The following is a 15,076-nucleotide window of genomic DNA, read 5'->3' as shown; positions in this document are numbered from 1 at the left end:
CATCTGTCCCGCGGCCACTTTCGAAGCAGGGGTGTTCAGGCTGGGTGCCAGGCTCAACAGGTGCTCCCCACCACTGTCGGGCAGACGTGAGCAGCCCTTGGCAGCCTGGGAGCTGGGATGAAGGACAGGTTTATGGCCTCACTGCAGGAAGGGAGGAGTTCCCGTCGCTCTGCTCCCTTCTCATCGCTGCTCATGGTGTGACTGCCGCCATTGCCACCGCCTGCCTGGCGACGTGGTGACTCCCAAAGAGAACTGATTTATCAGATTCACCTGCCTTGCCCCTGGGAGACCCCACCAGGTCCCTGCCCTGGACCAGAGACGGATGGGGAGAGCTGGAATGAACCAGGGGAGGAGGCTGGTGGGACGCCTCCAGGTGTGGCAGAGCGGGCCCACGGTCAAGTGGTACAGGTGTCTCGGGCCTCCTGAATGGTGGGCAAGGAGGCACGGGCTGGACCCCAGCCTTGGTCAGAGCCGTCAAGAGAGCCCCCCAGTGTGCTTGTGGGGCCCCTGAACCGTCCTGTGCTCAGGTCCTTTCTCCCACCTGGAATGCCCTTCCCTGGCCAAGACCTGCACCGAGGACTTCGGCAAATGAATTCAGCGAGAGTAAACAGTGATGCTCCTGAAGGAGTGTCAGGCCCTTGCCGTGCCCTGGGCTCAGGTTAAGCATTTCTGTGTCATCTGCTTGACTCCACCCAGGTCGTAGTCCCTCTCCCCATTTTACAGATGAGGAAACTGAGGCCCAGAGAGGTTAAGTGACTTGCCCAGGGTCACACAGCCAGGGAGTGAATGAGCTGGGATTTGATCCTGGGCAGTCTGAAGCTAAGGACCGGGCTTATAACGAAGAGAGCGGGGATGGGAAAGGGAGCTGGACCAGGCTCGAGGTGGGCTGTGGCGTGGGAGCCGTGCCTGAGAAGGGGCCTTAGTCCTGTGGGTTGAGTGCTGCTGGGAGTCTTGGGGCTGAGCTGCTCCACACACAGCCTTGGTGAGGACTAGACATCAGGGCCATCAGACACTGGAAGGCACCCGGGTTGTCCTGCCTCAGAAAGGTCCTCCAGGACACCCCTCAGGGAGGCTAGGACCCCAGGCCCCCTGCCTTCCCAGGACACCCTGGTCATTTGCTGAGAAATATGTTCGGGAGAGCTGGACTCTGCAGGGGTGTGTCCAGCTTGGCTGGAGGGCACACTTGGACAGAGCAGCCGGAGAAGTACAGGGGTGCTGTCCTGCAGAAGGGGCAGCTCATAGCTGCTCCATGGTGAGGCCTGGGAGGCTGGGCGTGAGCCCTGGCTTGGCTCCGTGACCCCTCTGTGCCTTGGCCCCTCCCCCTAAGCTGGGATGGTACCACTTGCTTCAGGCAGCTGTCATGAGGGGAGAGTCCCCTGGGGACAAGCCCGGCATACAGTAGTCACTTAATACACATTAGTCCCCTTCCCCTTCCTGCTCCAATGCCGCGGGGATTCGTTTCAGGCCATGGAGAAAGATCTCACTTTGCTCACCAGAAAAGACACCTGGTAAGTGCTCGTTAAAAAGACTGAATGGCCGAGGGGCCACTCGCAGAGCCAGGTGGCCTGTGCCCAGAGCTGCAGCTCTGGACTCACCTGGCTGTGTGATGCTGGGCAGGGCATCGCCCTCTCTGGGTTCCTCTTTCGAAGGTGAGTAAGGCGGAGGCAGCCCACCCTCGCCCACCCCCCAAGGGAGTGGATGTGGCAGCTCTTTGCCAGTTTACAAGCTCTCTATAGACCGAGGTGGTGGTTTTACACACGAGGAAACTGAGGCCCAGAGGGGTAAAGTGCTGGCGTGGGGCCGCCGAGCTGGGGCTGCTGCCCGGCTCCATGAGGCTCGGAGTCCATTGCCCATCACCATGCTGCATGTGCTCTGGGGGACGTCCCCTGTCCTTGCTCAGAACCTGGCATCGGCCAGCTGGGCGCCGGCACACCAACCCCAGCTGGAGCAGGCTCTTGATGCACATCGCGAGGTCTGGCTGAGAGCAATCTGTGACAAAGTGTCGTGTGTCATGTCTGCTGGGAATTTACCGCGTGGCCTCGTGCCCCCACCGAGGAAGGAGGGGCCATCATCACAGGTTGGCTTCACCAGGAACAGATTCCCAGGTGTCTGGGTGGGAGGTTTCTTGGGGAGCGCTCTCGGGACACCTATAGGGGTCAGAGGGCGAGGTTGGGCTGCGAGGCAGTCACAACAGACGCCTCGGGACCCCATTGGGGTTCCAGATCTGGGGTGGTCCTGCCAAGCCACCCCAGCTCGAGGCCGTTGTACCCTGCGTTGACCGTTGACCGATCGCTGGGGCAGCTGTCCCCGGGGAGGGGGTGGGTCCCTTCTGCTGAGGGACACAGCTGGGCACCCTGGACAACCCAGCCCTCTGGCAACTGGGGAAACCCTTGCCTTGGCCCAGAAGCCCCTGGCCTTCCTGTGTTTCTGAAACACCGCCCTCCCCCCCACCCCCACCGGCAACCCTGAGGTAGGGCCACTTTCAGCCTGAGAAACTGAGGCTCACAGAGATGCGCAGGCCCCACGGGCCTCCGAGTGAGTGGGTGGCAGAATTGGAGCCCTGAACATGACACCCCGCACCCCACAGCCGCCGCCTCCCAGCGCACCGTGCCCTTTCACACTCTGGGCCTTTGCTCCCGAGTGCCTTCTGCCAGGAGTGGCCTCTTCCTTCTTGGTCCAAGGCCATCTCAGCTCCACCAGACCTTGTCCACAAAGCCCTGGCTGTGAACCTTCTCTGTCCTGTCCTCAGGGCCTTTTCCTCCGGTGCAGGCCCTCACTGGCGTGACGTGTGCCTGGCTTTGACGCTGGTCAGGACTCTGAGCTCCTTGGAGGCGAGGCTGTGGCCCCTCCTTGGTATCCTGCCCACCTCCGACTCCTGGTGTGATGCCCAGGCCCGTGGCACTGCATAGACATTGGCAGAATTGAATTAAATTTTCAGGGCCTCCCTTCCACCCGCTGGTGTGACTCGAAGCCGAGCGTGCAGTTTGGGCTGGTGTCAGCCCCTGCTTCTTGGTGATGCTCATGGGGAGGAAGTCGGGCTCTGCTGGGTAGGCAGCTGTGTTGCTGGGCCCGTCAGGTGGGCCTGGCCCTGGGAACTCTGGGGGAGAGGGAGGCAGCTGATGAAGGGCCAACAGGCAGAGGGGACATCTCGGGGGACTTTTTCTGGAGGTTTTCCTCTCCTGGGCTCTTGGGGGAGGAACGTCCCCTTGCCTGGCCCTGGCGCTGGAACAGCGGGGTGGGTGGCAGAGGGGTGCCCAACAGAGATGACTCATGTCCCCAGCACCTTTCAGCGGCCCTACTGAGCATCCGTGTGCCCAGCCCGGGGGAGGCCAAAAGAAGCAAATGTCCGGTCAGGGAGGCTGGCCAAGGGGCCTGGAAGCTGGAGAAGTATCTGAGCCAGGCCTGTTGGCACGTGGCCTGAATTGTGTATGCTTGACATTCGTTCATTCGTTCATTCGTTCATTCACCCAGCTGTGGTTTCCAGAGCCCCAGCTCTGCGCAGGGCATGGGCCCAAGAGGGACCAGGCCGGGGACAAGGAGAGAACAGGGTCCTGGGCCGTGGCTGCCCGAGTCCTGCATTTGGCATCCGAGGCTGGGATCCTTCTGGTCTTACCTTATCCACAGATACGCTGGTGGGCCAGCCACCTTGCCTCTCTCAGCCTCAGTGTCTTCACCTGTAAAATGGGGTTAATGATAGTCTCCAGGTGGCCAGGAGATCACAATGGCTATAAAAGCCCATTAGCAAACTGCTCAATTCAGAGCCGACAGCACAGATTAGTTCTCAAGTTGTAGATTATTTTCCAATATCACTGTTTCTGTTTGTCTCCCAGTTTCCATCCCTCCCAAGTCTTTCTCAGGCCCAGTGAAATTGACCCATGGTTGCTTGTCACGGTGGCTGGCCGCTTTGCTCCTCCCCTGGCCTTGTTTCCCTCAGTCCCTGCCCCTTCCCGGATTAGTAATAGTTATAATGACACGCCCGGGGGCACCCTGCCTCGTTCATCCTCACCGCAGCCTCCTGAAGTAGATAGAGTTGTCACTCCCATTTTACAGATGAGGCAACCGAGGCTCAGAGCTGGCCTCAAACCCGGGCCCCCATTCTGGGGTCTGTGCTCTGAATCACCGTGCCCCCTGTTTCTCAGCTTTTCCTGTGTCTGCCTCAGCGAGGAAAATGTGGCCACACTCAGCCAGTTGGCCGGACTCGGGGAACCTGGTGCTGGTTTTGTTCAGTGTTCACCTTGCCTGCCTCTCTCCGATTCCTCCATAATATCGGGCTCCTTCCTGCCCCGGGGACTTTGCATTTGTGGGTTCCCCTGCCTGGAGATTCTCACCCCACAGCTGTGCAGGGCTTGGTTCAACTGTCACCTCCTCAGAGACGTCACCCTTGAGTGACTGAGAGCTCACCCCCACCTCTCTCGGCATCATGCTGTCCCCTCCCCTGAACACACAGCTCCTCCCTGGGGTGCCCATCACTTGAGGCAGGTGACAGCTGAGGGCCTTCCAGCTCCCGCGTCTTCAGAGTCCAGCCACTCTTGTCTCGTGGCCCCCACGTGTTGCCCGGTTCTCTCTGGCCGCCCATCCTTCCCCTTGCGTCCTGGGCCTCCGGCGTCTCTGGTCAGGTTGTCCGGCGGGTGCTTCAGCCTCTGAACTAGAGGCCAAAGAAAACTGAGCCAGGTGAGTGATCTGAAGCTGGACTCAGAGAACACACGTTCCTTCACTCCCTCCCTCCAGAGAGTGCTTCTCCAGCGAGGGAATGAACGTCCGTCACTCCCTCTCCAGGCTTTCCTGGCCCATGTCAGGCCCTGTGTCTTGGGTCCCTCCTGACAACCTCTCCAGGGAGACCCTGGACCTCCCCTGCTGACATCTGATGTTGTGATCGAGGGCTAGTCGTTGCTCTGACATCGTCGAGCCCACCCTCTCCCCTCCGCCTTTGTGTGTGATGGCTGCCACGCGCCCCGAGCCAGATTTGTAGCCAGCTTCTGAAGGACCTTACCGTGGGTGTTGGGACCCCAATCCCCCCAGGGTCCTCTTGTATATCTTCCGAGTGTTCATAGCGGCCCCCCACTCAGTGCTTAGGATAGGGCTTCACACAGTAAGCCCTCGAGAATTCTTTTTACTCCAGTTGCTTAAATGCTGCTGTGTGTCTTGTGCTTTCTCAGATTCTTTTTGAATTAGAAGGGAAAACGGTAATGATAGCAATAATAATTGCTCATATTTTTTTAAAGATTTTATTTATTTTAGATAGAGAACGACAGAGAGAGAGAGAGAGAGCACATGTGAGTGAGCGAGTGGTGGGGTGAGGGGCAGAGGGGGAGGGACCAGCAGACTCCCCGCTGAGCACAGAGCCCTATGTGGGGCTTGATCTCATGACCCCGAGATCATGACCTGAGCCAAAACCAAGAGCCAGATGCTCAACTGACTGAGCCATCAGGCACCCCAATAATTGCCCATATTTAGCGAACACTTGCTATGGGCTAGGCACTGTTCTAAATGTTTTTACGTGTACCAATTCATCCAATTGTCCCAGTCTTGTGAGGCAGGCGTAACTGCCCCCATTTTATATGAAGAAATAGAGTGAGCTAGCAACTCGCCCAAGGTCACAGGGCTCGTAAGTGGTGGAGTTGGGATAAACCCAGCGGTGCCCCCAGAGCCTGTGTTCTTGAATCAGTAAGTGTAGACGGGAATCTGTTTTGCTGAAGAGGGGACAGAAGGACCTGGGCGTCTGTCCCATGGGTCATGCCTCTGCAGATGGAGTGGACAGGAGTGCAAGCTGCCTGTGGGCCCCTGAGCCATTAGAGGGGGCTGGCCATAGGAGCCCGAGAGTTGGGGGTGTAGATGTGGCCAGAGCTGGGGGAAGCTGGGGGCCCCTGCTGGAGCCTTTTTTGTCTCCCCAAACGGGCCATGTCTGGGGAGCCATGTGTCCTGAGTTGCATGTCCCTGGTGCCTGGCGCTCCCCTGTGCCCTACAAGACCATCTGTCTGAAGCTTCTGTCCGTCACGGGCGGGTCAGGCCACAGCAGCCCCTGGGTCTGCCTTGTTACGAGAAGGCCTTAAATCCATTCCCAGCCCTTGCTCCTGAATTGCTTGTGCGCTTTTTACAGTTGCTTGGGGAACTGTAAGTCTGCGTTGCCTGACTCCTGTGTATTTAAATTCTCAGCCATAATGTTATATTAACTCATTTTTTGCAGTTTCCTGGGAGGCTGTGTGTACATTACTGGGGCAGTGGGGAAGTGGAAACGGCCAGGCACAGGGATAAACACAGCTGCAGACGTGCCCAGCCCTGGGGGCTGACCGGGGGGCCCCCACCTCCAGTGGGCCCCCAGGAGAAACATTTCCTGCCAGCCAGGTCTTCATAGTGCCCAGGCCCCCTGAATTTGTGGTCGCCACTGTGTGGCCGGTGAACTCAGAATCCCGACTGGGGAGGACTCTAGAGCCCGGGTAAGGCCTGTGGATCACGTGCCCATTGTTCATTTGTGTCCAGGTGCCCCCGCCCCCATGAGCACCTACTCTGCACCAGCCGGGAGACCGTGAACACGCCTGACCATCCTGTCTTCCCCAGATGGTGTGCTGGGGGCGACAGACATCGACCTGTCAGACAGATGGTGCCAGGGGCCGGGATGGCCTTGAGAGGAAAGTGGAGAAGGGGATGGGAGTGGGGGGCCGGGGAGAAGGGCACGTTGGGGCAGAGACCTGAAGGAGGTAGGGAGCCAGCTTCGTGGCTCTGAGGTGGTCGTAGTAACGGTAGCTGACTGTGAGTGACTAGAGCCCTGCTCTGCACGTTAGCTTATCTAACCCACACTACAAGGCCAGGGGTGGGGGGGCCTCATGCCCATTTTACAGATGATGCCCGGGGTCAACAGCCACAAAGTGGCAAAGCTGGCGTCAAACCCAGGCTGTGTGACTTCATCAGCCAAGTTCTCAGTGTTTTCTTCCATAGCTCTCCGGGGAAAAAGGCATTTCGAATGGGTGGCACAGGACATGCAAAGGCCCGGAGGCCACAATGTGGTAGGTGAGATGAAGGAGCTGCTGGAAAGCCAATGTGGCTGGAGCAGAGGTGAGAATGGAAGACAGAGGTGGAGAAGTTGAAGGGCTCAATTCTGAGGGCTGTGACGAGGAATCGGGGGCTCACTGCTCACTTGTCCTGTTGCTGTTGGGACCAAGGCAGGAGTGGTGGGGCAGGCTGGTTAACAGGGCGGGCAGAACTGTGTGATAGGGCAGGATCTGGGGCCCCATGAGTGAGAGGGGAGCTCCTGGGAGAGCCCAGTTGCTCTGGGGTCCTGCTCAGAGGATCAGAAAGCTAGGACTTCTCTGCTGGCCTCCTCGCCTGCCCCCGTGGAATGTTTGTCTAGGCCTCTGTGTGGTGTGAAGAGGGGCTTGGAGCTCAGCCCTGATGCTTTATTTAGTTGTTCACTCCTTGCCTCTATTTCTTCATCCAGGAAATAGGGGCCCGGATGCTCATGAGAATTAGATCTAATGGTTGTAACGTTCTGGCACCGGCAGAACTCGTTGACCACTTGCTCTCTCATTTGCCTCTCTGGGCTCTGGAGGGAATGAAGGTCAGGAAGGGAAATGACTTGCCCAGAGCCCCTCTGGGTCCTAGTGTGGAACGTCGGGGAGAGAGACCTGGGAGGAGGCCCCTGCCCCCCACAGCCTTCCCCGGTTGCCCAGGCAGGAGTGGGGCTGGGGAAGCCCAAGCTTGGAGCCCTGGCGGGTGGGCCCGGCCCTCTGGCCTCCATGCATGTGGGCACAGGGCAGGGCCAGAGGAACACCCGCGCTGGTCTTCGTTCCTGCTGTGCTTGCTGCCTAGAATGTCCTCCCGCTCTAGCCACGTCCTCACCCTGCACGTCTCAGCTCAGGGCAGCAGCTCCTCCAGGAAGCCACCTCTGACTTTGCCCCCAAACATCACACGCCAGCTTGGTGCCCCCATAGCCCTGTGCTCATGTCGCTCTCACTGTGGACCTCACCTGGTGTTGGGATCTGTCCTCCCCTGCCCAGCCTGGGGGCTCCCCGCATGGGGGGCTGTGTCCCAGCCCTCCTGCAACCTCCCCAGTGCCCCTTACAGGGCACGGTACGGAGCTGCTGTCAGTGCATGCCTGCAGAACAGAGCCGGAAGGACCTCGGGGGGTAGCTCAGGGGTATCCTACGCACTCAGGTCTGGAGGGGGCCAACGCCCCTTTCTTGGGACAGCTCCTGAATGGCAGACCCTGGCGCCAGCCAGACAGTAGCCGTGGGTCTGCTAGAGTAAGGCTGGTCACCTGCAGCTGAGTGACTTGGCCTGGAGTCAGTCCTCCCTTGAGGTCCCCGATGAAGGCTTGGTCAGGCAGTGCTGGGGGTCACTGAGCAGCGGGCCCCATCCTGCCCCCCTCACTAGGCCTGAGCCCAATCCCCAGAATCATCTCCAAATACCAGCCTCTGTTCTTCTTCTTAACGAGGAAAGCTCTCCTCTCCTCCCCACCGTTCCCCCTTCTTCCCAAATGGGTTTACCATTCTGCTGTGCCATGCTCCCCCCCATCTCCTCCTCCCCTCCTCTTTACAGGCCACTGAGGGAAGTGGAGGGTGGTGGTGTATATTTTAGTCGATTGTTCCCCATACGCCCCAGTCTCTTTGGGGTGGGGCTGGGGGGATGGGGGAGTAAGTAAATTATATATTGAACTCCTAACTGGAGCTGAGGCCTTGTGGTTTCCATGGCAACCAGGCTGGAAATAGCTCGGCGTGACATCAGCACGGTACAGGTATAGCCGGATCCAGCCGTTCCCCAAACAAGCTGGCGAGGGGAGCGAGGGATGTGTGGTGAATTAGCATATGCAAATCAGGCCTGGCGAGCCTGGTGGGGTCTGGGATGTCCCAGCAGGGCCTGTGGCCACGGCCAGGGCCTCTGGCAGGTAAGCGGGCCAGGGGTGGTGGTGGGGTCAAGGCCCAGGCCTCCCCTGGCACGTGCCCCGCTGCTGGGGCTCGTAGGGGCCTCCGGTGTGGAGCCCAGGCTGCCTGGGCTTGCCTGCCCCGTGGGGCTCTGGGAGCATGGCCAATGGGGCTGCCAGGGGACGGGCAGACGCACATGACGCAGAGCAGAGATTGTTCCCTGCCCGGGCTCGAGTGGGATCTGGCTCCTCTTGGCTCATAGATGCCTTTGAAGCCAGCTACCTAATTGGGCCTTGCGGGCTAGCTGCCACGTTTCTCTCCAGGTCTGTAAGGGAGGGGTCACCCTGTGCCCACCTTGGTTTCCCTCCTTCACCTCCGGGGCGTGGGAAAGGTCCACAGGTGACCCCACTGTTGTGTCCAATATCCCCCTTCCTGCCCAGACCCAACAGGGAAGAAAGAACAGAGCCCTTCGTTGGTGGCTTGACACTGTGCACTGGGAACTTGGCCTCGGAGCCTCAGTTTCCACCTCAGTGAAGGGGAGAGAATTTTTTCCCTGCCACCTACCTTGCAGGATAGTGAGGTGGCACCAGGGAAGGGTCTAAGTGAACTGGATGGGCCAGAGATACATTTGGAGGAGGAGGAGGAGATTCTCTGTCATCTCTGTTTAAATCGAAGCTCTGTCACCCAGCACTGTCCCCCCCCCCAATGCCACACACACACACACACACACACACACACACACACACACTCGTGAGACTAGAGAACTCGCAGTAAATTTCTGGGCGAGGTGAAATATTGCCACCTTCATTGTGGTGATTTCCACACGAGGGCTCTTGGCTGAACTGCCAACAGTCGAGCTGGGCGTGCTCTGTGGCTAAATGAGATAATTTATTCATTTCAGCAAATGTTGAGGGTGTGCCGAGTGAGGGCGGGTAGGGAAGGTGGGGGATGAGTCAGACGGGGCCGGGCACCAGGGGCGCTCCGTCTGCCACCACGGGAGGCAGACAGGTACTGGGGACTGGGCTGTCTGGGAGATTATCAGGGGGCATGTGACCTTTGAGCGATGCCTTAAGGCCGAGTCAGAGTCCACTTGGCTGGGAATGGTGTTCCAGGGAGAGAGGCAGGTGAGCACCGAGGCTTGGAGGACACCCAGCATTTGGGGGAAGGGCGATGTTTAGCTGTGACTGGAGTGAAGTGATGGAGATGGCACCAGAAAGTTCCACAGGTGCCAGCCCCAGAGGGGCTCGAAGCCAAGGAGTTTGGACATGGTCCAGGAGGCAGTGGGAGCCATCGATGGTACCTGAGCAGGGGACTGATAGGATCAAATCCTGGTTTCAGAAAGAAAAGGTGGGCCAGCGAGGGAGCTTGAGGCAGCTTGGTGGAGGCAGAAGTAGTCATGGGCGGTATTAAGGACAGAATGCCAGCTCCAGGCCCTCCAGGGAGCCCCTGGAGCCAAGAGTTGCTCTTTCTATGGGCAAAAGAGCAGGAAAGACATTCTGTCCTTGGGCCTCAGTTTCCACATCTGTGAAATGGAGCAATGATAGCAGTAGGATGTGGGATCTGTATTAGCCGACAGATGTGAACGTTTGTTCTCCTGGGTCCCAGGATCAATGCGGAGCAGTGGGAGGGAAAAGCTACGGCCCCGTGTATTCTGGAAGGAGAGGACAGCAGCGATGGGCAGGGGTGCTGATTTCTTGCTGAGGCTGGGGGTTTCACTGGCTGTGTTCTGGCCTTGGCAGAGGTGTGGCTTTGTGTATTTGGTGGGAGGGAATTCTGCCTGGGCTGCCCCTGAGGCTCCCGATGGCCAGCGAGGGTCCCTGTTCTCATCTCTTCTTTCCCTCTCCACAACTTTGTTTCCTCTCAGTTCCCAGTTTTGGCGGCCCCTGCTTGGTGCATCTGGGCACCTGCCATGGCCAGGTGTGGCCCTGGCCTCGAGGAGCTTGCCAGTGGAGCTGGATGTGTACATATGAATGATGACCCCCCCCCCCAGGGGAATCAGTGCTGGGATGAGGTCAGCACCAAGGGCTGTGGGGGCCCAAAGGGGGCCCGCACCCAACCCTGCAATTAAGGGAGGCTTGCTGGAGGAAGGGACATTTGGGCTGAGTCTTGAGGGAAGAGCTGACCAGACAGGAAGAGATGGAATTGCAGCTGGAGGGCCCAGCAGCTGCAAAGGCCCTGAGGGGAGAGCAGGCGTGGTTTGCTCACGGAGTCTCACTCAGTTTTGGCCCCCTGGCCAGCTCAGCACCTTACCCAGAGGTGGAGTCAGTGAATGTTGAGTGAATGAGTGAATGGATGTTTTTCTTCCTGCCCCTGTCCAACCCACTCCACCTGCCTGGCTGCCGTCCCCTCCCTCATCCTTCATACCCAGCCAGGATGCCCCTCCTGCAGGATGCCTGCTCCTCAGAGGCCTTCTTCCCTGAGCTTGTGCTTGGCTCGGTGCACCTTCCACGAGGACTCCGCAGAGCTCACCAGGATGGGGGGCCATCCTTCTGGACCTCCAGCTTGGCGCCAGCACCTCGAGGCCCCGGCTGGCTACTCCCACTTTTCAGTGCCTCACGCCCCCCCCCCCCCCCCCCCCGTTAGGTGGCCGGTGATCAATGATGAACTGACCCTTTCCAGAACCTTTCCTCCTGGGCAGGACTGGGTCCTGTGGGAGTCTCTGCAGATGGCTGCAGCTGCCTGTCTGTCCCCAGGTCTCAGGGCACTCCCCAATTCTGGGTGTTTCTAAAAAACTACAGAAACAGCTTTGCAGCATCAGATTCAATTGCCCGTCACCTTTAAAAAGAAGGCACGGCTAATTTAAAAATGAATATTCTGCTGGGGTATAACCTGAAGACTTCGGGCAAGGAGGGCTGTTGGGCCATGTCCCCCCCCCATACACGCCCTCCCTCATTGGGTAGCTGTGTGGATAGGCAGGCACTGGGTAGCCAGAGTCCTGTGCCCTCCACCCTCCTTGTCCATTTGGGGAATCCCTCCTCCAGATGCTGGTCTGGTGTCCTCCGAGTTTCGAGAAATGTTATTTATTTGCTCATTTATTCAACATTCACTGGGTGCTTGTGCTGGGCCAGGCTCTGCGCTGGGCTTGGAGGTACAGAAGTGAGTTAAGGGGGTACAGGCAGGAGCCCCCACTCTTACCTGGGTGGGGGAGGGCTCCCTGTTGTCCCCCAGCCCCTCAGTGTGGGCCTCCCGGGTGTGGGCCCCGCCGGCTCCCCGTCTCTCCTGGGAATTGTGGGCTCCCTGGCTCTGGAAAGCATCGGGGCCAGGTGTAGGCCGCCCGCCTGGCTGCCTGCCTGACCGCCCGCCCACCCGCCCCAGGAGGCATCGCTGCCTGGGATTTGAGCTCCTCCGAGGGCTGGCGTCAGGCAGTGGGGAAATCATTTTCTGACAGTGGCCATCAATTTTGCTGAAAGCCCATCGACGCTCCGGCAGCCTGTCCCTCGGTGGCAGCAGCTGGTCCGTGTCAGGCCCCTCCGTGTCCTGATGACAGAAGCGATTCGCATTAGGCATCTGCCCCAGAGCATTTGTCCAGAAGAGATGGGTTCTGGCCAGTTCCAGATACGCACCGCATCACCTCCAAGTTTATCTTTAGGTCCTTGGGTTAGTGGAGGTGTCTGCTCCCCGTATTGGGGTGGCCACACGGGGCCCTGGGTGGGGGCGGCCCCAGCAGGAGCCTACGTGCTCTCAGGAGTGGGGCATCCCGGTTCCCCCCGTATCCGTCTTGTTGCAGCCACTGTTCTAGGTACACGGGTTGCAGCCTTGAACACAGCAGTCGGAGCCCCTGCTGTTGCCCTGAGAGACGGGGCATTTTAGCTGAGAGGTAAAAGACAAGAAGGAGACTGCCTTGTATAGGTCTTGGGGAAAAGCGTTCTAGGCAGAGGGAACAACCCATGCAAAGGTCCTGAGGTGAGACTAAGCTTGCTGTATTCACAGAACAGAATTCTGTTTAGGCTGCAGTCAGTCTCGGGTAACTGGGAGTTATCCAGGATCAGAGCCCGGGTCCTAACAGCTCTGGAGGCATCTAGAGGAAGCAAGATGAATTCTGGCAGATGAGCAAGGAAACCCCTGGAGGAGGTGGTGGCTGTAAGCCATGAAGGGGAACAGGATTTTGCCTGGTGGCGTTAGATATGGGGAGGAGCCTTCCAGGAGGCAGGTGCGGCGTGAGTAAGGCCTACAGGGGTGAGGTGAGGGTGTGCTGCGCAGGGCCCTGCTTGCAGCTGCACGGTCCTCGCCACCGTGGAGAGAGGACACTGGGTGATTCCAGGCCACCTCGGGCTCTCAGAGGCCTCGGCCGCCCTCACCTGGTTGGCAGCACAGCATGGGCCCCGTGGGGTCAGCAGCTCTGGCGTTGAAGTCCTACCATGTGCCAGGGAGTCCACCCACCTAAGTGGGCTGCCTTCTGAGTGCCAGACGCTGAAGAGACTCTGGGTATAAGTTACATGGCACCGCTCACAGGTGGGCATTATCACCTGCACTTCCAGGTGGGGAAACTGAGGCCCAGACAAGTTGAGAGGCTTGTCTAGGGGTCATGTGTGGAGGTGTGAGCCAGGCAGGGGAGCCTGAAAGGGGAAGGTTGCAAGAACTTGATTGTCCTGAACTCTCCTGGTCCGAGAATGATAAGCCACTCCCAGTATGCCATCCCCAGCAGCCCAGAAATCCAGTTGTCATCTTCCGGTCACCCTTCCCTTGAGCTCTGGAGGTGTGGGCTTGAGGCCCGGGCATTGGGCATGCAGGGCGTGGGCATGGGGAGGTTGGAGGCCCGGAGCTGGGCACCCCACACCCTCATCTGATGCTCAGACACTGAGGAGAGGAGGAGATGCTTCATGAGCTTCCAGGGATCTGTCCCCTCCTGGTTCTTCGTGGCAGAGATGACCATTCACTTCTTTCAGATGAGGAGTCCACGGTGCCGAGCAGGGGTGGAAGGTGACTGGGGCCTCACAGCAATGGGGTGGCTGGGCCAGGGCAGCCATTGTCTGTGGGTCTGTCCCCACAGGACCCACCGTACACCGGGGAATGAACCCAGTAAGGATGGTGGTGGCTATGAACATGCGCCTCGCCTTGGGCTTTGGTCCTGACAATTGCTTTGTTAGGACAGGGAGTGTAAATTCCAGAATTAAAGCTGTTTCACTGCTCCCTTCATGGATTCTTCTAGGCCTGGGGTCCCACCTGGCCTGGCTTTGTCAGACCCCCATTAATGAGGTCAAGGCCACCAGGGAACCCATCTCGTCCACTGTGCCCTTGGAGATCCCATTCCCAGGAGACACTGGGCTGCAGTGGGCAGGGCCACGGCTGTGTGCACTGTCCTGGAGCAGGGCAGGTTGCTTACTGACCGCCGGGAAACAGCCAGTGATAGAGCCCTTGCTGCTCTAATCCCCACTTGCTTGTCCATTCATTCCTTCATGATGGGCACCTCCGAGGCAATTGGAGATTTTCTGTTTTCTCTGTGGCGCCTGGGCCTGGTATAATGCTGGCCATATAACACATACCCTACAAATACTCCACATCTCTGCAAGGTGATTTCGGAATTCTAGGAAGGACTTTCCTCTACCCCCAACGTTTTCCTTCCTTACCTGTTGGCGAAATTTTATCCTTAGTGATTCATTCCTTTGGCATAACTATTGTCCAGGTTCCTCTTCTAAAATGCAAACCCCTAGAATCTCATGCCATCTGCAAAAAGTCTCCGTTTCTGGGTAACCCATGTGCCTAGGAGGTTAAGACTGTCTTGACTGAATGGGGCTTTAGCAAAGGGGATTGCAGGAGAAACCTGGAAAGGGGGCAGAGTCAGGAGGGCATGCGGCAGGCTCTGTGTGCCTGCGGAGTGCCCGGGACTACAGTATTCTTGCACTTTCCAACACACAGCTCAGCGCTGAAGGTGCTCTTATTTCCGTTTTGCCAGGAAGGGGGTGGAGCCCTCAGCCCGTCCCCCAGGTGGGAGGATGGGGCCAGGGGTGGGGTCTACGTGGTTCCCATCCGTGCCCTTTGACTACACCTCACTTCTGCCCAAGACATGGTTATGTGACACTGATGTGGCCCCGACAGGGTGCCCAGGGCAGCTCCTCTGGGCTTAGAGCTGCTGGAGGGGGGCTCGGTCTTCAGCCATTTGCACGTGATGAAAGGCAGTCACTCCAGAATCTGGTTTGAGCCTTGCAATGACCCTCCGAGGCGGAAATGCCCTCCTGTCTCCGATGAGGAAACTGAGGCACGGAGAGGCCTCACCCATGACC

The 15,076-nt window shown here is 58.6% G+C and overlaps 1 protein-coding gene across 1 annotated transcript in view; it reads left to right on the top strand.

The window, feature by feature from the left end:
- The first annotated feature begins 8,859 nt into the window (after window positions 1-8,859).
- TCF20 (transcription factor 20) overlaps window positions 8,860-15,076 on the top strand; it is a 147,973-nt gene continuing 141,756 nt past the window's right edge. The window contains 1 exon segment of the mRNA XM_032416798.1: window positions 8,860-8,878. The gene's annotated coding sequence lies outside the window, so the exon portion shown is untranslated.

This window comes from Phoca vitulina, unplaced genomic scaffold (assembly GCF_004348235.1).
Source record: "Phoca vitulina isolate PV1807 unplaced genomic scaffold, GSC_HSeal_1.0 scaffold19, whole genome shotgun sequence".
NCBI classification, from domain to species: Eukaryota; Metazoa; Chordata; class Mammalia; order Carnivora; family Phocidae; genus Phoca; species Phoca vitulina.
Note: the sequence above shows the minus strand (reverse complement) of the source record. Positions and strands in the feature narration are given on the sequence as shown.